The sequence below is a fragment of the Papio anubis genome, chromosome 10 (assembly GCF_008728515.1).
Source record: "Papio anubis isolate 15944 chromosome 10, Panubis1.0, whole genome shotgun sequence".
NCBI classification, from domain to species: Eukaryota; Metazoa; Chordata; class Mammalia; order Primates; family Cercopithecidae; genus Papio; species Papio anubis.
The window spans coordinates 82,642,979-82,670,344 of NC_044985.1; positions in this window are offsets into that span (position 1 = coordinate 82,642,979).

The window sequence follows — 27,366 nt, forward strand, 5'->3', positions numbered from 1 at the left end:
TCAACAAAACCATAAATATTTATCAACATTCCAAAATTCTGGCTATCAACCTAGTTTTTACATTAACTGTTATTCATAGATCAGAGCTATTAGTAGCTCTAATTAGTGGAGCTAGGATCTATATTAGCATCACCGCCACACTCTGAATTAGAAATTCAGCACTTTAGCACTCTGCTTGGTAGACATCAGTTTTCCATGCAGTCCGGATCTTGTTGGACTATCACGTTAACTATCTTTCATAGATCAGCGTTATTAGTGGCTAAAGTTCTACAGTCAACAGTTATTGTTATTACTTCCCATAACATATTGTTCAGTAACAACTTTCAAGAAGGAAGCAGGCTATATAGTAGCCCGCATGATGTAGTTGCTACATGTAATGCTTTTAAGTCAGAGCAGAACTAGCAGGGATGCTGAGAGCAGCACAGGTCTGAGATAATGGCTTCTCAAGTTTCTTATCTAGGCTAAGATTCTGAGAGCCAGCAGAGAGGATAGAAATACTCGTCTCATTCCAGCAGAGCCACACTACGGGAAAGCCTACTCAACACTAGGAACCAGAGCTACAGTCTTCCATTTCTCATTGCCAAGCTTGCTCAAAATTATGGTTTGTATCAATTAACTCTACTCCGCCATTTTCTTTAGCTCGATGTGATCTGTCTTTAATCCACATTTGGTTTGCTCTAATAATATCCTCAACATTTTAACAATGACTTCCTAACAAACCCAATGGCTTGTTTTTAGGTCTTTTTTTCTGACTTCTCGCAAACATAATTGTTGAAAATTCCTTCCTTGAATTTTTTTCAGCTTTTATTTTTAGTCCCTCTTCATTAGCGTTTTCTAAAGTGTTTTCTTCAAATCAGTGACACAAAAAGAGGAGATTCAAAAGAATACTTATGGGCAACTAATTTTCCCAAACACTGCTCCCTGGAAGAATCATGGTCCTTATTAATATGTTAACGTCTCTGTGAAATCTGATAATAAAAGAAACTTGCATAACTGTGGTGAATCCAGGCTTTCCAAACTTTTTGGACTATAGAACTCATTTTGTCACAACAGTTACCTATTTCATCATTTATGTTAAAATGTGATAAAAATGTACGTCATGATAAACATGTTTATCACATGACATACATGTTTATCACATTTTAACATAGGGTTGTATCTAACAACCAATGGCATTTTAGAATCACTATTAGCTGGTAAGAGTCATGATGTAGTTGTCATTTCCTGTGCATAAGCAAACACGATCATAGCTATTCATTTTTTCATCATAGCAACTGAGTAATGTGTTTTGTTGGTACTACACATGTCAATTTTAATTGCTATTTAAAATATCTTTAAAAAGAGTACACTATAATTTAGCATTTAAACAAAAAACTTACTTTTTAAGTAGAAAAGCATGAAAATAGAATGGGGTATAAAATATTACTGAAACAAATATTTGTCATTGGAGAAATAACTGCTATTGCATAGTTGTTATTGTTTTTTTGTTTGTTTGTTTTTTAAAAAAACAAAAGCACCAACCAATTGTTTTATAAGACCATAGGATAGAACTACCTATAAACTACCTATACATACAGGAATTGTGTTTTGTTACTGAAAAACAGAAACATATTTCCTATGACACATCAAGCAATGTAATTGAAGACTGGAGAAACTGCTCACTCTCTCAAAATGGATCAAAGAGTTTCAACGAGTTTCAAGAAATGAGCTCATACGGCTGTTGTTATTGTTAAAGCATTGTGTTACAATTGAATTGCCAATATTTTTTTAACTTAAAAGCACATAAAGTTATGATGTATCTTATAACCCTTAAAGGTATCTTAGTTTCCTAAAACATGGTATGAACATGCTGTAAAACTAGTATTCTTTATTTATGAAATGCTGCTCTAATTATCTTTATATTCTAACCATTGTTCAGTTTATATTCTTTCTACCACTTCTGCTGGACATGTATGCCCACTGCCAGCCCCCTGCCATATGATTTACTCATTATCTTGCTTTACTTTTTCTATAAACAAAATGACTAGATCTCATCTGTCTTTCCAAGTTGAGTCTATGGGATAATTTTCTCCCAGGTACCCAAATGTAAGGTATCAATCATGGAGGCAAAAGAGCCAAGATCAAACTCAATATTCTAAAAGAATCCATCTCAAATTCGTTACAGTCTAGACCTTCTTTGTAGGTTTCACACCCTCCTACAGAATAGGATTCCACCATTGGAGAAGAACACTAAAAGTTCCTAAGTGAGTAAGCTTGTTTCTCCTCTTCTTCCAGGATCAGAGCTTTCTCTAATAGATCATGGGCTTTCTTTTTTTTTTTTTTGAGGTGGAGTCTGGCTCTCTCGCCCAGGCTGGAGTGCAGTGGCGTGATCTCGGCTCACTGCAACTTCTGCCTCCCGGGTCCACCTCATTCTCCTGCCTCAGCCTCCCGACTAGGTGGGACTACAGGCGCCTGCCACCATGCCTGGCTAATGTTTTGTATTTTTTAGTAGAGACGGGGTTTGATCATGTTAGCCAGGATGGCTTGATCTCCTGACCTCATGATCCACCTGCCTCAGCCTCCCAAAGTGCTGGGTTTATAGGCATGAGCCACCGTGCCCAGCTGATCATGGGCCTTTAAATGCTAAAATATGTCTTCTGATGGGTGAGACAAATCAAATAACAAAAATGTAAACCTCTAAATTTCAAAGAGAAGCCTTTGTGAAGGTATTGGTGTCAAGCCCACTTCTCCTCCTGTCTGTAGCCATGACATTCCTTGATTCTGACCTGGGAGAATGTGACCAAAGGAAATAAGGGAAAAGGGATAATAATAACTATGTTATAGCAGGTTCCCACATATCTCAGTTTATCTGTATAGCACATACTGCTATGAGAGTTATTACTACACACATGCTATAGATGAAAAACATCTGGAAAGTTGACATTTTTTAAGAATCATAAAGCTATTAAGAAATTCAATTAGGGCTCTAAACTTGATACCCTTTGGGTAGAACACACACTGGATTTTTTAATAGCAATCACTCCAGGTGATATTGAATCTGTGCCTAAACAATTCCAGTGATAGAATAAAAAATTCTTTTCTCAAGGCACCTCAGTTCATCTTTGGACAGGTCATAACCTATGTAGAAACTTGATTTTCAGGAGCCCTGAGAATTAAGTAGGTCAGGTAAGTGTGCAAAGAGAGAAAGCTGGGAGAGAAGTGTAAAAAACTGACCCAGCTAAAACTTATCCCTCTGAGTACATGGTCAGCTTGTCTAATTTGTCTAATTGCCAAAGATGGGGCATACTTTAAGTGCTTTGGCCTACCAGTAATATAGAAGAAATTTGGATCCGAGTGGTTATCTAGCAGCTGCAGTAGGATCAGCAAGCTTCATTTGCTGTCCAGCATCCTTGACCAAAGCATCCTTACATGGTCAAGTCTGACTCCATAGTTAAGAGTATAGGGGTGTGAAGGTCACTATCTATGTGAGGTCACTCCTGGAGAAGATATTAGAGAGGCTGAAAGGTGGGAGAGGAAAGAATTAGGCAATCTCAAGAATCTCACCAAATGGTTGAAGTTCAAAATAGCTCATGTGTCAGCAAAACCAGCAAAAGAAAGTAAACCACATCAGTAGATTAGATATAGGATCTGGGCCAACCCTGTAGGGGTTGAGGAAATGTAACCATGGAAGACACTGTGGACTGAGGCTAAGGCAAGACTTTACCAATAGGTGGGCTCACCTAGGCCAGAACTGCCTCATGAATGAAGCCTGGCAAAATAAGCTTCATGAACTGAGCAGGAGTGAGCCTGCGTGGAGATAGCATCACTGATGACTGAGAAAGGATATGAGTAAGATGTTTTGTTCACTGCTAAAACCCCAGAACTTAACACAAGATCTAGTCCCCAGTATGGGTTCAATGAAAATTTTTTCTTACATAATGGATATAAAATTTACAGCTAATGTTCACTGAAAATCATATAAAAGAATTAATAAAATGCTACATAACAGTGAATATGAACAAACTATGCAACAGCAAGGCTAAATCTCCCTGATATAATGTTAAGCAAAAGAAGCATGAGAGAGGATAGAGCAAGATGGTGAAATAGAAGGTTCTACTGATTGTCCCACCTGCAAGGACACCAAGTTAACAACTATCTACACAGAAGAAGCACCTTTATAAGAAACAAAAATCAGGGAAGCACTCATAGTACCTGCTTTCAACTTCATACCACTGAAAGAGGTACTGAAGGGATAGAAAAACAGTTCTGAACCTTCTTCTAATGGTGGCAGGAGAGAGAAGGGGGATGTACCACACACTTTTAAACCATCAGATCACAAGAGAACTCACTCACTATCACGAGAACAGCATGGGGGAGATCCACACCCATGATCCAATCACCTCCCACCAGGTCCCTTCCCCAACATTGGGAATTACAATTCAAAATGAGATTTGGGTAGGGACACAGCCAAACCATATCAGATAGAGAATTTAAAACAGTTGTGCTGAGGAAACTCAAAGAAATTCAAGATAACAGAGAGAAGAAATTCAGAAATCTACCAGATAAATTTAATGAGGAGATAGAAATAATTAAAAAGAATCAAAAAGAAATTGAGAACCTGAAAAATGCAATTGTCATAGTGAAGAATATATCAGAGTCCTTTAATAGCAGAATTGAAGAAAGAATTAGTGAGCTTGAAGACAGGCTGTCTGACAATACAAAATTAGAGGAGACAAAAGAAAAAAGAATAAAAAACAATGAAACGTACCTACAGGATGTAGAAAAATAGACTCACAATAGCAAATCTAAGAGATATTGGCCTTAAGGAGGCAGCAGAGAAAGACATTGAGGTAGAGAGCTTATTCAAAGGGATAATAACAGAGCACTTCCCAAACCTGGAGAAAGATATCAATATCCAACTACAAGAAGGTTCTAGAACACCAAGTAGATTTAACCCAAAGAAGACTACCTCAAGACATTTAGTAATTAAATTTCCAAATGTAAAAGATAAAAAAAGGATCCTAAAAGTAGCAAGAGAAAATAAACAAATAACGTATTAATACAATGGAGCTCCAATATGTCTGGCAGCAGACTTTTCAGTGGAAACGTTACAGGTCAAGAGAGACTGACATGACATATTTAAAGTGCTAACAGAAACAAAAACTTTTACCCTAGAATAGTATATCGGGGGAAAGTATCTGTCAAATATGAAGAAGAAATAAAGACTCCCAGATATTTCATCAATACCAGACCTATCCTACAAGAAATGCTAAAGGGAGTACTTCAGTCAGAAAGAAAAAGACATTAATGAGGAATAAATGATCATCAAGGTACAAAACTCACTGGTAACAGTAAGCACACAGAAAAACACAGAATATTATAACCCTGTAACTGTGATACGTAAACTATTCATATCATAAGTAGAAAGACTGAACAATAAACAAATCAAAAATAACAACTACAACAACTTTTCAAGACATAGTCAGTACAATAAGATACAAATAGAAAAACAAAAAAAGTTAAAAAGTAGAGGGATAAAGTTAAAATGTAGAGTTTTTATTAGTTTTCTTTTTGCTTGTTTGATTGTTTATGCAAATAGTGTTAAGTTGTTATCAGGTTAAAATACTGGGTTATAAGATAGTGTTTGCAAGCCTCATGGTAACCTCAAACCAAAAAATCATACAATGAATACACAAAAAATAAAAAAGCAAGAAACTAAGTCATATTACTAAAGAAAATCACCTTCATTACAGGAAGACAAGAAGGAAAGACAGAAGGAAAAAGACTATAAAACATCCAGAAAACAACAAAATGGCAGAAGTACGTCCTTATCAATAATAACATTGAATGTAAATGGACTAATTCTTCAATCAAAAAACATAGACTGGCAGAAAGGATGAAAAAACAAGAACCATTAATCTATTGCCTGCAAGAAACACACTTCAACTATAAAGACACACATAGACTAAAAATAAAGGGATTAAAAAAGGGATAGAAAAAAATTCCATACCAATAGAAACCAAAAAAGAGCAGTAGTTATTATACTTATATCAGACAAAATAGATTTCAAAACTAAAACTATAAGAGGAGGCAAAGAAGGTCATGATACAATCATTTTAGGATTTCCAAACATGAGATCATTTAGGAATAAACTAAAGACTCCACAAGACAACTATTAGAAGTGATAAACAAATTCAGGAAAGTTTCAGGATACAAAATCAACATAAAAAATCAGTAGCAGATATAATGATAAAGGGTCAATTCAGCAAGGGGATATAATAATTTTATTGTATATGAACCAAATGCTGGAGAACCCAGATATATAAGGGAAATATTAGATCTAAAGAAAGAGATAGGCCCCAATACACTAATAGCTAGAGATTTCAACATTCCACTTTCAGTATTGGACAGACCGTCCAGATAGAAAATCAACAAAGAAACATCAGACTTAATCGACACTACCGACCAAATCAATCTAATAGATATTTACGGAACATTACATCCAACAGCTGCAGAATACACTTTCTTTTCCTCAGCACATGGATCACTCTTAAGGACAGACGACATTTTAGGTCACAAAACAAGTCTTAAAACATGCAATTAAACTGAAATAATATCAAGCATCTTCTCTGACCACAATAGAATAAAACTGGAAATTAATAACATGAGAAGTTCTGGAAACTTCAAATACAATACATGGAATACATACAAATACGTGGAAATTAAACAATATGCTGCTGAATGACCAGTGAGTCAATAAAGAAATTAAGAAGAAAATTGAAAAATTTCTTGAAACAATCGATAATGGAAACATAACATACCAAAACCTATGGGGTACAGAAAAAGCAGTACTAAGAGTGAAGTTTACAGCTATAAGTACCTACATCAAAAAAAAGAAAAGAAAAAGAAAAACTTCAAATGAACAATCTAATGACGCATCTTAAAGAACTAGAAAAGCAAGAGCAAACTAAACCCAAAATTAGTAGAAGAAAAGAAATAATAAAGATCAGAGGAGAAATTTTTAAAATGAAATGAAAAGGCAGGGCATGGTGGCTCAAGCCTGTAATCCCAGCACTTTGGGAGGCCAAGATGGGCGGATCACAAGGTCAGGAGATCGAGACCATCCTGGCTAACACAGTGAAACCCCATCTCTACTAAAAAAAAAAATACAAAAAGACTAGCTGGGCGAGGTGGCGGGCGCCTGTAGTCCCAGCTACTCGGGAGGCTGAGGCAGGAGAATGGCGTGAACCCGGGAGGCGGAGCTTGCAGTGAGCTGAGATCTGGCCACTGCACTCCAGCCTTGGCGACAGAGTGAGACTCTGTCTAAAAAAAAAAAAAAAAAAAATCAATGAAACAAAAAGTTGGTTTTCTAAAAAATTAAACAAAATTGACAAATCGTTAGCCAGACTAAACAAAATAGAGAGAAAATTCAAATAAATAAAATCAGAAATTAAAAAGGAGACATTACAACTGATACTGAAGAAATGTAACAGATAATCAGTGGCTACTATGAGCAACTATATGCCAATAAATTGGAAAATCTAGAAGAAATAGACAAATTCTGAGATACAGGTAACCTACCAAGATTGAACCAGAAAGAAATCCAAAACCTAAACAGACCAATAACAAGTAACAAGATCAAAGCTATAATAAAAATTCTCCCAGTAAAGAAAAGTCCAGGACCTGAGGACTTCACTGCTGAATTCTGCCAAACATTTGAAGAACTCATACCAATCCTACTCAAACTATTCTGAAAAATAGAGGAGGAAATAATACTTCCAAACTCATTCTATGAGGCCAGTATTACCCTGATACCAAAAACAGACAGACACATCAAAAAAAGAAAACTACAAGCCAGTATCTCTTATGGATATTGATGCAAAAATTCTCAACAAAAGACTAGCAATCTGAATTCAATAATAATTAGAAAGATAATTCATTATGAACAAGTGGAGTTTATCCCTGGGATGCAAGATGTTACAACATATGCAAATCAATTGATGTGATACATCATACAGACAGAATGAAGGACAAAAACCATATGATTATTTCAGTTGATGCTGAAGAAACATCTGATAACATTCAGCATCCCTTTATGATAAAAAACCTGGCCGGGTGCAGAGGCTCACGCCTGCAATCCCAGGACTTTGGGAGGCTGAGGCAAGCAGATCATGAAGTCAAGAGATCGAGACCATCCTGGCTAACACAGTGTAAGCCCATCTCTACTAAAAATACAAAAAATTAGCTGGGGGTGGTGGCACGCACCTATAGTCCCAGTTACTCAGGAGGCTGAGGCAGGAGAATTGCTTGAACTCAGGAGGCAGAGGTTGCAGTGAGCTGAGATCATGCCACTGCACTCCAGCCTGGACTCCGTCTCAAAAAAACAACAAAAAAGAAAATACTGGAGGTAGAAGGAACATACGTCAACCTAGTAAAAGCCATATAGGGCAGACCCATATCATAGTGAACAAGGAAAACCTGAAACCTGAAAGCCTTTCCTCTAAGATCTAGAACATAACAACGATGCCTACTGTCAGCGGGGTTATTCAACATAGTACTGGAATTCCCTGCCAGAGCAATCAGGCAAGAGAAAGATATAAAGAGCAAAAACTGGAAAAGAAGAAGTCAAATTATTCTTGTTTGCAGATGATATAATCTTATATTTGGAAAAACCTTAAGACACCACAAGATAACTATTAGAACTGATAAATTAAGGGAAGTTGCAGGATACAAAATCAACATACAAAAGTCAGTAACATTTCTACATGCCAACAGTGAACAATTTGAAAAAGAAATGGAAAAGGTCATCCTACTTACAATAGCCACAAATAAAATTAAATATCTAGGAATTAACTTCACTAAAGAAGTGAAAGATGTCTACAATGGAAACTATAAAACATTGATGAAAGACAATTGAGGAGGATACCAAAAAATGGAAAAACATTCCGTGTTCATGAATTGTAAGAATAAATATTGTTAAAATGTGCATACTACCCAAAGCAATCTACAGATTCAATGAAATCCCTTTCAAAATACCAACAACATTCTTCACAGAAATAGAAAAAACAATCCTAAAATGTATATGGAACCATGAAGCACCAGAATAGCCAAAGCTATCCTAAGCAAAAAGAACAAAACTGGAGAAATCATATTACCTAACTTCAAATTATACTTCAGAGCTATGGTAATCAAAACAGCATGGTACTGACATAAAAATAGACACACAGACAAATGGAACAGAATAGAGAACCCAGAAACAAATGCACCACCCATGGTGAACTCGTTTTTGACAAAGATGCCAAGAACATACACTGGGGAAAAGACAGTCTCTTTAATAAATGGTTCTGGGAAAACTGGATATCCCTACACAGAAGAATGAAACTAGCCCCCCATCTCTCACTATATACAAAAATCAAATCAAAATGGATGAAAGACTTAAATATAAAACCTCAAACTATGAAACCACTGCAAGAAATCATTGGGGAAAATCTCGAGGACAGTGGTCTGGGCAAAGATTTCTTGAGTAATACCCCACAAGCACAGGCAATCAAAACAAAAATAGACAAATGGAATAACATCAGGTTAAAAAGCTTCTGCACAGCAGACAGTACAATCAATGAAGTAATGAGACAACCCACAGCATGAGAAAAGATATCAAACTATTAACAGGGATTAATAACCAGAACATATAAGGAGCTCAAGCAATTGTATAGGAAAAGAATCTAAAAATCTGATCAAAAAAATAGGCAAAACATTTGAATAGACATTTCTGAAAAGACATACAAATGGCAAACAGGCATATGAGAAAGTGCTCAACATCACTGACCATTAGAGAAATGCAAATCAAAACTACAATGAAATATCATCTCATCTCAGTTAATATGGCTTATATCCAAAAGACAGGCAATAACAAACGCTGGCAAGGATGTGGAGAAAAATGAACCCTCCTACACTGTTGGTAGGAATGTAAATTATTAATAGTACAACCACTATAAAGAACAATTTAGAGGTTCCTCAAAAAACTAAAAATTGACCTACCATATGATCCAACAATTCCATTGTTGGTTCTACACCCCAAAGAAAGGATATCAGTATATGGAAGAGATATCTGCACTACATATTTATTGCAGCACTATTCACAACAGCCAAGGTTTGGAAGCAACCTAAGTGTCTAACAACAGATGAATAAATACAGAAAATGTGGTACTTACACACAATGGAGTACTATTCAACCATAAAAAGAATGAGATCCTGTCATTTGCAACAACATTGATGAAACAAGAGATCATTATTAAGTGCAATAAGCCAGGCACTGAAAGACAAACATCACATGGTGTCCCTTATTTGTGGGATCTAAAAATCAAAACAATTGAACTCATTGACATAGAGAGTAGAAGGGTGGTTACTAGAGGATGGGAAATGTAGTGAGGGCCTGACGCAGAGGTGGGGATGGTTAACGGGTACAAAGAAATAGTTACAAAGAATGAATAAGACCTACTATTCGATAGTACAATAGAATGACTATAGTCAATAATAACTTAATTGAGCATTTTGAAGTAGACTAATGTGATTGTTTGTAACTCAAAGAATAAATGCTTGAGGGGATGGATACCCTATTCTCTATGATGTGCTTAGTTCACACTGCATGCTTGTACCAAAACATCTCAAAACATATATATATATATACACATACTACGTATCCACAAACATGTTTAAAGAATGAGATAGTTACATGTTTAAAGAATGAGATAGTTACATATTGCATGATTCCATTTATGTGAAGTTGAAGAAAAGGCATGGTTAATGTATGGTGGTAGAAGTCAGAATAGTGGCTACCTTTGGGTGGAGAGTACTGATTAGAGAGGGACTCAAGGGAAACTTCAGGAGTGTGGAAAATGCTCTATATCTTATCTGGATGGTGGTTTCATAGGTGAACATACAGGTAAGAATTTTTGCAGCCATATAATTAAGATTTGTAGGACTAAACGAGAGTTATGTCACAAAATAGAACTATTTTTAAAACATACAATTCAAAGTATTATGAAATTTTTATTTACATTGAATAAAATATGTTCCCCTGTAGTTTCTACCCATTGTTCCTAATTCTACCCATTAGGGCCCCAGAGAACATTCATGTTTTTTAAGTCCTTCATAGATTTAACGGCAGTCACCACTTGCCCTAAAAAGATGCTCCCTTCTGACTGATGATCTCAGCTTTTTCAGCCAAAATATCAAGTCCCTTCACCCAATTTATTGGCCTTAATTGTAGAGAATTCCAAAAATTTTATGACAAATAAAATTATTTTCTTACCTCCCAGATAAAAAGGCTACATATGCTAGCCATGTCTCTAGGGCAACCTCTCTGGAATATCACTTGTCCCCAAAATTTCATAGTGCTCTCTCTCTCTCTCTCTCTCTCTCTCACACACACACACACACACACACACACACACATATACACACACACAGTCACTAAAGCAGAATTGCTCCAGCTCATAATAACCATTCTAAAACATAACTTTGAAAAACACAGTCTAGGCCTGGGAAGAAGTTCTTTTTTTTCCCAAAGGGACACAGTTTAAAAAAAAAAAAACAAAAAAACGTTGCTTTGATGCTACTACATTTGTAGTCTATTCTAAGAGCTGTTAAAAAGAAATATAAATCTGAGAACAGAATGCAAGCAACTCAGTGTTATCCCTCAAGGAATGAGCAAGTTGCAGGAACAAAGGCTACCTACTGTACTTTTACCTTAAAGTAGTAGGAGTAGGCACTGTAGACAACATCACACTCATCTAACATAGGAAGCAGTGGATTAAGATTAGATACTCTAAATCTCTTCCTCCTTGCTATTTAAGGACTATGACTCCATGAACCATTTAATAATTCACCATCATTACCAAGAGGTATCACCTTTATTAAGGAATCATCTTTAAAAACAGAATGGTTCAAGATAGAAACATATGTCAAAATAACCATGAAGGCTATAAAATTTTACAATTCATGCCATTTAATTATGAGTTGAAAATTGTGGAAGTTATGAGAAATTTTACCCAGTTTAACTGAAGGACTCAAACTGTAAAAGTATACCCTAATGATGAGATGATTACCAAATTTACAAATCAGTAAAAGTATTCAAATAAGTTAATTGAAAAATGAAGCATGAAATATTTTTGTTCATGTGTTTTGAAAAACATAGTTGGTTTTAGATAGTGCTTACACATAGTTGTACAGGATTAAATTACTATAGCATACTTCTCACAAAATTACTGAAATCTATTAATATGAATGAGGAGTTGCACAATAAGGCCAAAAGTCTTTGTAGCCATGAGAAGTCAGCTGCTCATTTCCAGTCTCATTGTTCTGAATATAATCATCATTGTTGAAAAAAATAACAATAATATATAACTTTCAAAATGAAGTCTTCAGCTATAATGATATACACTTTTAAAATAAAATGTTAATTATAAAAGCTATGATACTGATCAACTATTAGATATTAGAAAATATATGTTAGCTTTCTAAGGTATGGCAATATTACCTTGGTTAAGTAGGACAATGTCCTTGTCTTTAAGAGGTTCATGCCAGAGGATTTAGAGGTACAGTGTCATCTTATCTGCATTTTCAAATGATTCACCACAAAAAAAAACATGCACATACATGTACCTACATTATCAAGTGAATCCGACAAAACAATAACAATGATTAAATTAAGGTGTCAAATACACACATATGCTTTCAACTTTTCTGCATTTACCTGACAAAGTCCAGTTAGATACAGTGAGTCTACTTAGTAGTTGAAAGAGGAATTTTAACACGGGAACTTATTACAAAAATGTTAGACACCCTAAAAACCTGAATAGGGGATCGTACAGCAATTCTGAAATGATGAGTAGCAGGAAGCCCTGCTTACCCAACAACTTGAGGAGCCAAGAGAAAATGTGGTAGCATCAAGTGGCAGGACCACTGAGCAGGATCAGCATCTGAACAGGACCTGGGACTACTAAGGAGATGCAGTCACTGCTAGAGATTCACCTGAAAAAGATGATTCCTTATGATATGCAATCTCCTCCCAGTTGGCCCAATCTGGCCCAAAGGCAGTGAGTAAGGGAGCTTGGGAAATGCAGGCTTCCCAGATTTCCCCCTGACATAAGGCCAGACCAAGGAAAGTGGAGAAATAGATGGAGAGCAAGCAGAAAAGTGATCAGCACACTTTTTATTGAGCAGTTTTATTAACTGCTTTATTATTAACTGCTTTATTACTAACAGTTTTATTATTTTTATTAACTGTTTATTGAACAGTTTGAAACTGTTCTCAATAAAAATGTGTACAGAGAGGAATTGTGTGTCGAACATACTTTTTACAATTTTTTATAATAACAATGCCTCCAAAATTTTAGTTATATCAGAGGCAAAATAGCTTTGCTCAATGCATCCTGTTCAGTCAAAACAAATTTCTTTAGAAGAGAAACAAACACAATGAATCAAGGTAACTGTAAGTTAAAAGTCATTGCAAAGTATTTATCCCCAAAAGGATCTTAACCCTGTGCATTAAGGAACCTGGAGTTAAATTTAAACATGAGCTTCATGAAACTTCTCCCAAGGTAAAGCACATTTAAACCCAAGTTAAAGTGCCATGTATTGTTTTACAGAATACTATCATAATGGATATTGTCTAAGGAACTTAATGATATCTAAAGCAACAGAAGGACGTACGAGGCTTGTCTGCAAAGAAGCTACGAGGTCAGGAAAAATATGTTTCTCTTAAACAATAAGAGAAACCGAGCCACTCAATTTGACATTATTAGAGGTTAAGTGAATGATGGTAGAGGTATTATCTCTTGGAAACATGAGGACACCTTACTTTGAGAGATAATACAATTACCAGGTCCTTGAGCTGCCTGGCCTGGGATGAATTCACTAGTTGATGCTACCTAGCTAGCAGTGCTGCATTTAATCACAATTTTTAAAAAAATACAATGGCTATATTGAGGTATAATTCATATACTATATAATTCACCCAATTGAAATGTAGAATTCAGTGGTTTTTAGTATTGAATTTTAGTAATGAAGTTGTGTAACAATCACCACAATTTTATATTATCACCTTCTAAACGCAACCCTGAAGCCATTAGCACTCACCACTTCTCCATAACCCTTCTGCCCTCTGCAACCATTCATCTACTTTCTTTAAAAAATGGTTAAGCCTGAGAAATAAAGAAACTAGGCAAACACCGACAAAAATCACGAATAAAAACCTAAAATTTGAACTGACTTTCCAAGCCATCCATGGCATACAAATGCTGATCAAAATATATTGACTTTATACTGTATTAACAACTAATTCTTTTTTTAATGTTGCATAAGTCTGGATGAAGTAATTAGGCTCCTAGTTATGCCATTATGCCCATGCAGAATACAGGCTCCCTCATAGCCAGTCACTTCTTAACCAAACAAGCAGCAAATTTTAGAAACACAAATCATTTTGACTACAATACTACTTCTTCATTTCAGAAGGTGTAAAAATATATCACTGAGGAATTTATCTCCAGAGACTTTAGATATAATATCTTGAGATTTTACATTCAGAGGTAATGAATTTTGCAAATATTTACTGAAGAAAAACTATACTGTAAACATTTAAGATTTCTTTTACATCTGACAATCCATTCCCATTCTTGAGAGTATTGCTAGATTCTGCTAACAGTATCTTTCCTATATATTTTTTTTTTGAAATAACCATGTACTATAGACTGAATTGTGTCCACCCAAATTCAGATGTTTAAGCCATAACCTCCAGTGTGATAGTGTTTAAAGATGGGGCCTTTGGGAAATAATTAGATTTATTTGAAGATATGAGTGTGAGGGCCTTCATGATGGGCTTAGTGTCTTTATAAGAAGAGACACCTGAGAGCTTTCTCCTCTTTTCCCTCTCCCTCTGCCCTCTCACTCCCGCCCCATATGAGGGCACAGTGAGAAGAAGGCTATCTGCAAACTGGAAAGAGAACTCTCACAACTCTCACCAGAATCCAACCGAGTTGAAACCTTGTTCTTAGAATTCCAGCTTCCATAACTGTGAGACATAAATTTTTGTTGATTAAGTCACATTTTCTATAGTATTTTGTTATGGCAATAGGGGCTGACTAAGTCACCATTGTACTAAAATTTGGCAAAAAGAAAGTCCCTAAAAAGACACCATTTTACAAATTCAACTCTGCTACTTCAGTAAAAATGCATATCACTTACATTAGCCATGTAACTAAATAATTTGCTCTGAGCCCTTAGAGTACAATTTTAGCACATTGCTTTACATAGGCCAGGGTTTCTCAGCCCTGGAACTATTGACATTTTAAATGGGATAATGTTGTTTTGTCGGGAGTTATCCTGAGCATTGAACAATGTTTAGTAGCATCTTGGCCTCTATCCACTAGATGCCATTAGCAACCTCTCCCAGTGCCATGGAAATTAAAAATGTCTCCAGGCTTCTTTGCCAAATGCCCTACAATGTACATTGAGAAACAAAGTTTTAGGCCATTCATAAAAATAACATTTAAACACCATGACTTGTTTTCTACCAAACTCACTTTTTATGCAATATGTAATGAGAGGTGTGAAATGTTGATTGCTACACATATAAATAGAGAATTTCCTAAATAATACTATATTTTACCATCCGACGTAAAAAAAAAAAGAACAGAAAATAGTTTTAACATCTACTATTGCTCCACTGCCTTATCTTTGTTTGCTGAGATCCTGTGCAAAGGAAATAAAGTTTTGTTTTAATTATAATTAGCCATAGGATTTTGCCAGCTTCTTGTGTTAATACTAACACCATCACCTTCCAAAATCTCAACCTAGAACAGTGCATCTATCTGAACAGCCCAGTCAAGGTGTAATTAAGTTGGAAGGCAGGTATGTTTCATACCTTCAGTGGAAACTGAAGCCGCATGAGGTATATTTGGAAAGGAGGTTGAAAAGAATTGACTCAGAAAAGGAATGAAATGTGAAGATTGACTAGTGATATATCTTCTCTTTGTCTTCAAACTAAAAAAAATGTACTCTCCACCAGAAATTGTGTTCAAAGTAGTGCTTATCTTCCAAAAAACACTGTTAGTTTTGTGGTCCTGCTACTTCCTGGCTTACCTAAGATGCTGACTTACATAGAGAGCCAAATCAACATTTCTCACACTGTTTAAATGAAGAAAAGAATTCCAACTACCAAGAAATTGATTTGTGAAAGAACTCACAGAACATAATTTGCTCATAAATTTAGAGCCTGGTATGAATGGGAAAACATGGAAGGATGACATTCTTCTCCCTCACAAAGTCATCACACTTCATTTGCAGGTTCTGTTGCTTGGGGAAACCACAACAGTACCTGTAAAGTCAACATCATATAGACTTTGACTTTGTGATCCTTTAGGGAAAACAAGAACTCTTCACACCTTTTAGCATCTACATTGCAGAAAACAACATAATATTGTGTTTTAAACATCATTTTTCACAGAAAATGGGGCTTCAGAACTTTTCCCAAGCTAAATCAGTAACATCTTGGTAGAATTGGCTTCTAACTGAGATGATCTACTTTGTATGCGGTCACACTCAAAACTTGAGAACAGAAGGAAGGGAAGTAAGTTTCATTTGCATCCCTCTTGACAAACCTCTCTGAGTCTGGGTCTCCTTATCTGTAAAAAGGGAGTACATGTACTTACTTAATAGAATCAATCAAATCTTACAGTAACTAGCCCATGGTAGGACTCCAATCCATTTTATTCCTTCCTCCTTCTCATCCCGTCACCCATGAGACATCATGAGCTTTTGTTTTGCTGGAAAGAATGAGAGAGAGAGAGAAACAGAAAGCAGACAGCAGACAGTGAGAAACTGTTCAGTGACTGAGAAACAAAACAGAAGACAATTGATTTATTCTTTGGCACCACTTCAAACATCTCTGTATAAAAAAATTACAAATAAGTAATTATGATCCTGAGAAATTAAGGGATTTTTTCCTCTGTGTTAAAGTCAAATGATCTTGAAAATAATTTACTTTTTAATGCCGACAAGATTTACCATAAGCAAAATCCTTTTTTCCGTTGTGGCTAAGAGTATGTCTTGAAAACTATAAACTTTATAATTGATTCTTCCAATGGCCCCTGGTGATCATGGCATTCTGAAAACACTGCAACCCAAATACTTGAAAACAGAACTAAACATGAACTATGCCCTCATCATCAGCCCAATGACGAGGTTGCACACCTTTCTCACTCTTTGCCTCCCACACTTGCCTTTCTTTCAAGGTTGCATAGTTGTAGAGTGGTGAGCTTTCAAAATATAAACTGTAATAAACTCTAATAATATCGAGCATGACTCATTCACCAGAAGAAGCAGAATTGAATCACTATTAATTAGTGTACTTTTGATTATCAACCTAGATATTATCTAAAGGCTAATCTTATGAATACAGTTGAAATGTTAAACAAGAATATTGATAGCACAAAGGATTTGCTCACTTGTAAATCTTCACCTAGACTCCTGAGCTCATCAAGCTAGTAATATAAATTTATTTTCATCTTCATCTCTATGAAAAAAAAATCACACCCAAGTTCCTGGAAAAGTTGGTGGTTAATATTTGCTGAAAGACTAATATTTGTTTTAATTATGAACTATATCACTATTTGTCTTATAAAGGTATTTTTGAATAGGTTGATTTTAAATAAAAATTATGTATTCTTTCAAGGACAACTTAAATATAAGCATTAAAATGGCTTTACTTGATATCTTTAGTAAGCTATAACCAGATAATCAAGGACTATAAAGGATTAATTTTTCTCTTACTTTATCAAAGAGCAGCTGTAAAAGTACAAAATCCACTGTTAAACCTGTGTTTACAGTTCTAATGGTAGATTTATAAAGTAATGTGTATAGCAACGGTTTCTCTATCATGTTTTTTTCTTTCCTTTTCTTTTGATAGAATTAAAAATCCTCTTGCTTTTCAAGCCTAATGTTGAAGATTCCATGGTAACTGCCTTTTTATTTGGTTTCCTTTCTTAGCCTTTGTTGTTCTTTTGCTTTGCTTTTAAGTTGGAAAAATATTTTGCTTAAAATACAGTACAGGGAAATCAACAATCCAGGCTTTAGTCTATGTAACAACTCTTGAGTCTTCCCATCTTAAGAAAAGATAAAAGTTTTTTTAAGGTTTTGAATTAGGTCACAATGCTGAAAAGAATCAAACTGCAACATTAGAGTGGGGCAGAATTTAGTGGCCAAAATGTTACATTGAGTAATTCAGTGTTCCATTTGTATACACTGTTCTACCTTTCTGATTTTTTCATGTTTGTAACTGCCATTAGTTTATAAAAATTATTTGTAGAAAAGACATTACAAGTTGTGAGAATTGCCAATTATTTTTGAAGTGTAACCTACTTCAATCACTATCCATAAAGTGGAATTGAAAACACTTCTTACCTCTTCCCATTTCAAGGAATGTGGTGATTACCAAGCCTGAGTCTGTGAGGCATTTGAAGCTATTTACCTCCGTATAATATAGTGTTATGCTTAATCCATAGCTAAGTTAAACATTTATTTCTTCTATTCATATGTTCTGCTTCCACTTGATATTTTAATGAATTTGTAGATGCTTTTGTATAGAAAATTTCAAGTTTGAGACCACCAATATCCCTTTACTTTCTTCAAACTGACAGAAGACATAAAGAGCTATATAAAAAAGTTATATGAGTCACAGGTGAGTTTTAATGATTAATGTAAATGTTTTATGTAAACTTAAATTGTAGGACTTAAAAACCATGTTCACTGATGATTTATCATACCTCTGTGAGGAAAGTCAGAATTATAACCTTACTTTTAAAGTTATTGAATGCCGTTTTGTTACCCATCATTAACAAAAACTATTACACAGGATATCAGCAAAAATTCAGGAGAACTGAACATTATCAATCAACAGGACCTAACTGACTTATTCAGAAGACTCTATTCAACAGGAGAAAAATACACATAATTTTCAATGTTCATAGAACATGCACTAAGATATATCTTATCCTGAATCATGAAACAAATTTTAACAAATCTAAGAGAATTAAAATTATATAGAGTATATCCTCTGGCTATAAGGAATTCAAACTAGAATTCAAACTACTAATTAAGTAGCAAAAAGAGAACAGGAAAATCTTTAAACACTTGCTAATGAAAAACACACACTTAAATAATTCATTGGTCAGAGGAAATTTCAAAAATAATTTTAAAATGGACTTGAATAAAGGTAAAATTAAATATGTAAATTTTAGGATACAGCTAAAGCAGTGCTGAAAAGAATGTCCACAGCACTAGATGCTTACAAATAAATAAGGAAAGGTCTCAAATCAGTAATTTAAGTTTCTATCTAAAGAAATTAAAAAAGAACAATATAAATTCAAAGACAGCAGAAAAATATTAAATAATATAAAAACAGAAATCAATGAAACTGAAAACAAGGAAACAATAAAGAAAATTACTGGAAACTGGTCCTTCAAGCAACCCCAAGACACATAGTTGTCATATTCTCCAAGGCTGAAGTGAAGGAAAAAAATGTTAAGAGCAACTAGAGAGAAAGGTCAGGTTACCCAGAAAGGGAGGCCCTTCAGACTAACAGCAGATCTCTCTGCAGAAACCCTACAAGCCAGAAGAGAGTAGGTGCCAGCATTCAACATTCTTTTTTTTTTAACTCCTTTTTTTTTTTTTTTCTTCTTTTTCTGAGGTGGAGTTTAGCTCTTGTTGCCAAGGCTGGAGTGCAATGGTGCGATCTCGGCTTACCGCAACCTCTGCCTCCCAGGTTCAAGCAATTCTGCCTCAGCCTCCAGAGTAGCTGGGATTACAGGCATGCACCACCACACCCAACATTCTTAAAGAAAAGAATTTTCAACCCAGAATTTCATATCCAGCCAAACTAAGCTTCTTAAGTGAAGGAGAAATAAAATCCTTTACAGACACACAAATGCTGAGGGATTTTGTCACCACCAGGCCTGCCTTACAAGAGCTCCTGAAGGAAGCACTAAATATGGAAAGGCAAAAACAGTACCAGCCACCGCAAAAACATACCAAAATGTAAAGACCATAGACACTATGAACAAACCACATCAACTAACAGGCAAAATAACCAGCTAGCATCATAATGACAGGATCAAATTCACATATAACAGTATTAACCTTAAATGTAAATGGGCTAAGTGCCCCCAATTAAAAGACACAGACTGGCAAATTGGATAAAGAGTCAAGACCCGTTGGTGTGCTGTATTCAGGAGACCCATCTCACATGCAAAGACACACATAGGCTCAAAATAAAGGCATGAAGAAAGATTTACCAAGTAAATGGAAAGCAAAACAAAGCAGGGGTTGCAATCCTAGTCTCTGATACAATGGACTTTAAGCCAACAAAGATGGAAAAAAGACAAAGAAGGGCATTACATAATGGTAAAGGGATCAATGCAACAAGTAGAGCTAACTATCCTAAATATATATACAACCAATACAGGAGAACCCAGATTCATAAAGCAAGTTCTTAGAGACCTATAAAGAGACTTAGACTCCCACTAAATAATAGTGGGAGTCTATGATATTCAGGACTTGAACTGAGCTCTAGACCAAGCAGACCTAATAGACATCTATAGAACTCTCCACCATAAATCAACAAAATATACATTCTTCAAATCAACAAAATATACATTCTTCTCAGAACCACCATCACACTTATTCTAAAATTGACCACATAATTGGAAGTAAAACACTTCTCAGCAAATGCAAAAAATGGAAATCATAACAAATAGTCTCTCAGACCACAGTGCAATCAAATTAGAACTCAGGATTAAGAAACTCACTCAAAACTGCACAACTACATGAAAACTGAACAACCTGCTCCTGAATGACTATTGAGTAAATAACGAAATGCAGGCAGAAATAACTAAGTCCTTTGAAACCAATGAGAACAAAGACACAATGTACCAGAATCTCTGGGATACCGCTAAAGCAATGTTTAGAGGGAAATTTATACCACTAAATTCCCACGTGAGAAAGCAGGAAAGATCTAAAATTGACACCCTACCATCACAATTAAAAGAACTAGAGAAGCAAGAGCAAACACATTCAAAAGCTAGCAGAAGACAAGAAATAACTAAGATCAGAGCAGAACTGAAGGAAATAGAGACACAAAAAACCCTTAAAAAAAAATCAATGAATCCAGGAGGTGGTTTTTTGAAAAGATCAACAAATGGGTAGACTGCTAGCCAGATTAATAAAGAAGAAAAGAGAGAGGAATCAAATTGACACAATAAAAAATGATAAAGGGGATATCAATACTGATCCCACAGAAATACAAACTACCAGCAGAGAATACTAGAAACACCTCTATGCAAATAAACTGGAAAATCGAAAAGAAATGGATAAATTCCTGGACACATACACCCTCCCAAGACTAAACCAGGAAGAAGTTGAATCCCTGAACAGACCAATAACAAGTTCTGAAATTCAGGCAGTAATTAATAGCTTACCAACCAAAAAAAGCCCAGGATCGGACAGATTCACAACCGAAATCTACCAGAGGTACAAAGAGGTACCATTCCTTCTGAAAACATTCTAAACAATACAAAAAGAGAGACTCTTCCCTAACTCATTTTATGAGGCCAGCATCATCCTGATACGAAAACCTGGCAGAGATACAACAACAAAAAAAGAAAATTTGAGGCCAATACCCCGGATGAACACCGATGCAAATATTCTCAACAAAATAGTGACAAACAGAATCCACCAGCACATTAAAAAGCTTATCCACCATGATCAAGTTGGCTTCATTCCTGGGATGCAAGGCTGGTTCAGCATACACAAATCAATAAACATAATATTTTATATCACATAAGCAGAATCAATGACAAAAACCACAAGATTATCTCAATAGATGCAGAAAAGGCTGTCGACAAAATTCAACACTCCTTCATGCTAAAAACTCTCAAAAACTAGGTAATGATGGAATGTATCTCAAAATAATAAGAGCTATTTATGACAAACCAACAGCTAATATCATGTTGAATGAGCAAAAACTAGAAGCATTCCCTGTGAAAACTGGCCTAAGACCAAGATGCCCTCTCTCACCACTCCTATTCAACATAGTATTGGAAGTTCTGGCCAGGGCAATCAGGCAAGAGAAAGAAATAAAGGGTATTCAAATAGGAAAAGAGGAAGTCAAATTGTCTCTGTTTACAGATGACATGATTATATATTTAGAAAACCCCATCATCTCAGCCCAAAACTTCTTAGGCTGATAAGCAACTTCAGCAAAGTCTCAGGATACAAAATCAATGTGTAAAATTCACAAGCATTCCTATACATCAATAACAGATAAACAGAGAGCCAAATCGTGAGTGAACTCCCATTCATAATTACTTCAAAGGGAATCAAATACCTATGAATACAACTTACAAGGGAGGTGAAGGACCTCTTCAAGGAAAACTACAAACCACTGCTCAAGGAAATAAGAAAGGACACAAACAAATGGAAAAACATTCCATGTTCATGGATAGAAAGAATCAATATCATGAAAATGGCCATACTGCCCTAAGTAATTTACAGATTCAATGCTATTCCCATCAAGCTACCATTGACTTTCTTCACAGAATTAGAAAAAATTACTTTAAATTTCATATGGAACAAAAAAGAGGCCGTATAACCAAGACAATCCTAAGCAAAAAGAGCAAAGTTGGAGGCATAATGCTACCTGACTTCAAACTATACTACAAGGCTATAGTAACCAAAACAGCATGGTACTGGTATCAAAACAGATACATAGACCAATGGAACAGAACAGAGGTCTCAGAAAAAAATACCACACATCTATAACCCTCCGATCTTTGACAACCCTGGCAAAAACAAGTAATGGGGAAAGGATTCCCTATTTAATAAATGGTGTTGGGAAAACTGGCTAACCATTTGCAGAAAACTGAAACTGCACCCCTTCCTTACATCTTATACAAAAATTAACTCAAGATGGATTAAAGACTTAAACCTAAGACCTAAAACCATAAAATCCCTAGAAGAAAACCTAGGCAAGACCATTCAGGACATTGGCATGGGCAAAGACTTCATGACTAAAACACCAAATGCAATGGCAACAAAAGCCAAAATTGACAAATGGGATCTAATTAAACTAAAGAGCTTTGGCACACCAAAAGAAACTAATATCAGAGTGAATAGGCAAGCTACAGAATGGGAGAAAATCTTTGCAATCTAGCCATCTGACAAAGCACTAATATCCAGAATCTACAAGGAACTTAAACAAATTTACAAGAAAAAAACAACCCCATCAAAAAGTGGGCTAAGGTTATGAACAGACACGTCTCAAAAGAAGGCATTTATGTGGCCAATAAACATATGAAGAAAAGCTCATCATCACTGATCATTAGAGAAATGCAAATCAAAACCACAATGAGATACCATCTTATGCCAGTTAGAATGGTGATCATTAAAAAGTCAGGAAACAATATATATGCTGGTGAGGATGTGGAGAAATAGGGACACTTTTACATTGTTGGTGGGAGTGTAAATTAGTTCAACCATTGTGGAAGACAGTGTGGTGATTCCTCAAGGATCTAGAACCAGAAACACCATTTGACCCAGCAATCCCATTACTGGATATATCCCAAAGGATTATAAATCATTCTACTATAAAGACATATGCACATGTTCTGTTCCATTGGTCTATGTATCTGTTTTGGTACCAGTATCATGATATTTTGGTTACTGTAGCCTTGTAGTATATAGCTAAGACTTGGAACCAACCCAAATGTCCATCAATGATAGACTGGATAAAGAAAACGTGGCACATATATGCCATGGAATACTGTGCAACCATAAAAAAGGATGAGTTCATGTCATTTGTAGGGACATGGATGAAGTTGGAAACCACCATTCCCAGCAAACTAACACAGGAACAGAAAACCAAACACCGCCTCTTCTCACTCATTAGTGGGAGTTGAACAATGAGAACACACAGACACAGGGAAGGAAACATCACACTTTGGGGCCTGTCGGGGGTGGGAAGCTAGGGGAGGGATAGCATTAGGAGAAATACCTAATTTCTCCTGTTCAGGGTTGATGGGTGCAGCAAACAACCACGGCACATATATACCCATGTAACAAACCTCCATGTTCTGCACATGTATCCCAGAACTTTAAGTATGATTTAAAAAAATAAATAAATAAACCACAAACTCCCATATCTCAGTCAAGATAAAATAGATACCCGGGATAGTCCTATTATTATGAAATAAATTAACTGTATAATTTAAAACCTCACACAAATAAAAGAGATATCTTCAGACCCAGATTGTTTCACTGAATATTTTTACCAAATATTTAAAAAATTAACACCAATTTTACATAACCTCTTCCACAAGGCAGGATAGGAAGAAACACTTCTAAACTCAATTTATGAAATCAGTATTACCCTGATTCTAAAACTAAATGAAGACAACACACAAAAACAATGAAAATGGCTGGCCAATATCTCTCATAACCTTAGACACAAAAATTCTCAACAAAATATTAACATACTGAATCCAACAATATATAGAAAGAATTATACACCATAACTATGTAGAGTTTATTCCAATTATGCAAGACTGGTATATGTCATATTAACAGGCCACAGAAAAAAATCTTATGATCAAATTCATTGACACAAATAAAGCACTTGACAAAATGCAATATCCATTCAGGATCAAAATCATCAGTATCCTAGGAATAGGGAAGAACTTCCTAAACCTTGTAAAAAGCACTTACAAGAAAACCTATAGTTAACATTATACTTTATGGTGAAAAACTGAATATTCTCCTTCCAAAATCAGGAATAAGACAAGGACATTCACTCTCACCATTCTTAGTCAACAATGCATTGGAAGTTTTAGCCATTGCAACACAGCAAGAAAACAAACAAACAAACAAACAAAAACAAAACAAAAAAAACGCCCTGTTCAGAAAGGAAAAAAAAAAACAACACTACCTATATTTATGGATGTCATGATTGTCTATATAGAAAACCCCAGCCGGGCGCAGTGGCTTACGCCTGTAATCCGAGCACTTTGGGAGGCTGAGGTGGGTGGATCACAAGGTCAAGAGATCGAGACAGTCCTGGCTAACACAGTGAAACCCTGTCTCTACTAAAAATTGAAAAAAAAAAAAATTAGCTGGGTGTGGTGGTGGGCACCTGTAGTCCCAGCTACTCGGGAGGCTGAGGCAGGAGAATAGTGTGAACCTGGGAGGCAGGAGCTTGCAGTGAGCTGAGATCGCACCACGACACTTCAGCCTGAGTGACAGAGCAAGACTCCGTCTCCAAAAAATAATAATAATAAAATAACAAAAAAAAAGAAAAGGAAAAAGAAAACCCCAAGGAATCAACAAAAAAATTATTCCACAGACTAATAACTGATTCCAATAAAGTCATAGGAGACAAAATCAATATGAAAAAATTAATTGCATTTTTATCCATTATAAGTAGACAAAACTAAAATAAAAAACGCAATACCATTTACAATTGCTCCAAAATAAAAAATTTAGGCATAAATCTAACTAAACCTGTATGGAATCTGTATAATGAAAACCATGAAATTATTGTGAAAAAAATAAAGGAAGACTTGAATACTGAAAGGGAAAAATCATTTTTCTGGATAAGAAGTTTCAACATAAAGATTTCAATTATCCATAAATTGATGTATAGGTTTAGTGCAATGCCTACCTAAATCTCAGTAAAGTTTTTGCAAACATAGATAAGCTTATTCCAAAATTTATATGGTAAGTGAAAGGCCTTAGAATAGTAAAAACAATTTTGAAAAAATGAACAAAAAAGGAGGAATTCTTCTTTCCAATGTTAAGACATACTATATAGCTTCATTAATGAAGACAGAGTAGAGTGCTAAACACATTTATCAATGAAACAAAATGGGAAGCCTAGAAATATATCCACATAAATGTGTCCAGCTAATTTTTAGCAAAGGAACAAAAACAACTGTTAAACATACATAAAAAATATGAACTTCAAACTAAACCTCCCACCTTATTAAAAAATTAACTCACTGAATAATGAATGTAATTTAAAACTTAAAACTATAAAATGTCTTTAAAAATAGGAGAAAGTATTCAGGACCTACAACAAAAGAAAGAGTTCTTAGACTTGACACCAAAAGCATAACCTAAAAGAGGAAACCTTGATGAATTGGACCTCATCAAAATTAAAAACATTTTGCTCTGTGAGATTCTGTTAGGAATGTGAAGAAAATATAGACTGGAAAAATAATTTGCAAATCACATACCTGACAAATAATTAGTATCTAGAATATATAAAGAACTCTCAAAATTCAACATTAAAAAACAAACAGGCCATGCACAGTGGCTCACACCTCTAATCCCAACTACTCAGGAGGGTGAGGTGGGAGGATTGCTTGAGCCCAGGAGTTGGAGGTTGCAGTGACTATAATCATGCCATTGTACTCCAGCCTGGGCAACAGTGTGAGACCCTGTCTCTTAAAAAAAATAAATAATTTTTAAAATCCAAGCAGAAAATAGGTAAAAGAATTGCAAGACATTTCACTAAAGAGAATATACAGACAGCAAATAAGCAAATAAAGGATGCCCAACATTATTAGTCATTAGGGAAGTACAAATTAAAACCACTATGAGATATCACTATACATCTATCTAAATGGCAAAAAAATAAATAAATAAATAAAGTAATAAAACCATTTTCTGGAGAGCATATGGAGAAATTAGATCACTCATACACTGCTGGTGGAAATTTAAAATAATACAATAACTGTGGAAAAGTTTGGCAATTCCTTTTGAAACTAAAAATGGAACTTACCACATCACCCAGCAGTTAAGACTCTTGGACGTAAACCCCACAGAAATGAAAACTTATTTTAATGCAAAAATGCGTACACAGATGTTCATAGAAGCTTTAATTATGAAGCTGAAAATTGGACACTCTGCAAATGTCCTTCAATGGTAAATGGTTAAACAAACTGAGGGACATCCATCCCATGAAATACATCCCATGAAATACACAGCAATGAAAAGAAAAATACTAATGATAAATGCAACAACTTGGATACATATTAGGGAAATTGTATGAAAGAATAAAAAGTCAATGTCATAAAAATGCATACTGTATGATTCCATGTATATAATCTGCATGACAAAACACAAATTTAGACATGGAGAATAGGTTTGTAATTCCTGTGGGTTAATGAGAACAAACGAGATGATGGGTATAGCTATAAAAAGATAGCATGAAGGAACCTTGTGGTGATGCTTAAGTATTTTGATTTTGGTTATGTGATGATAGACATGATAAAATTGCAT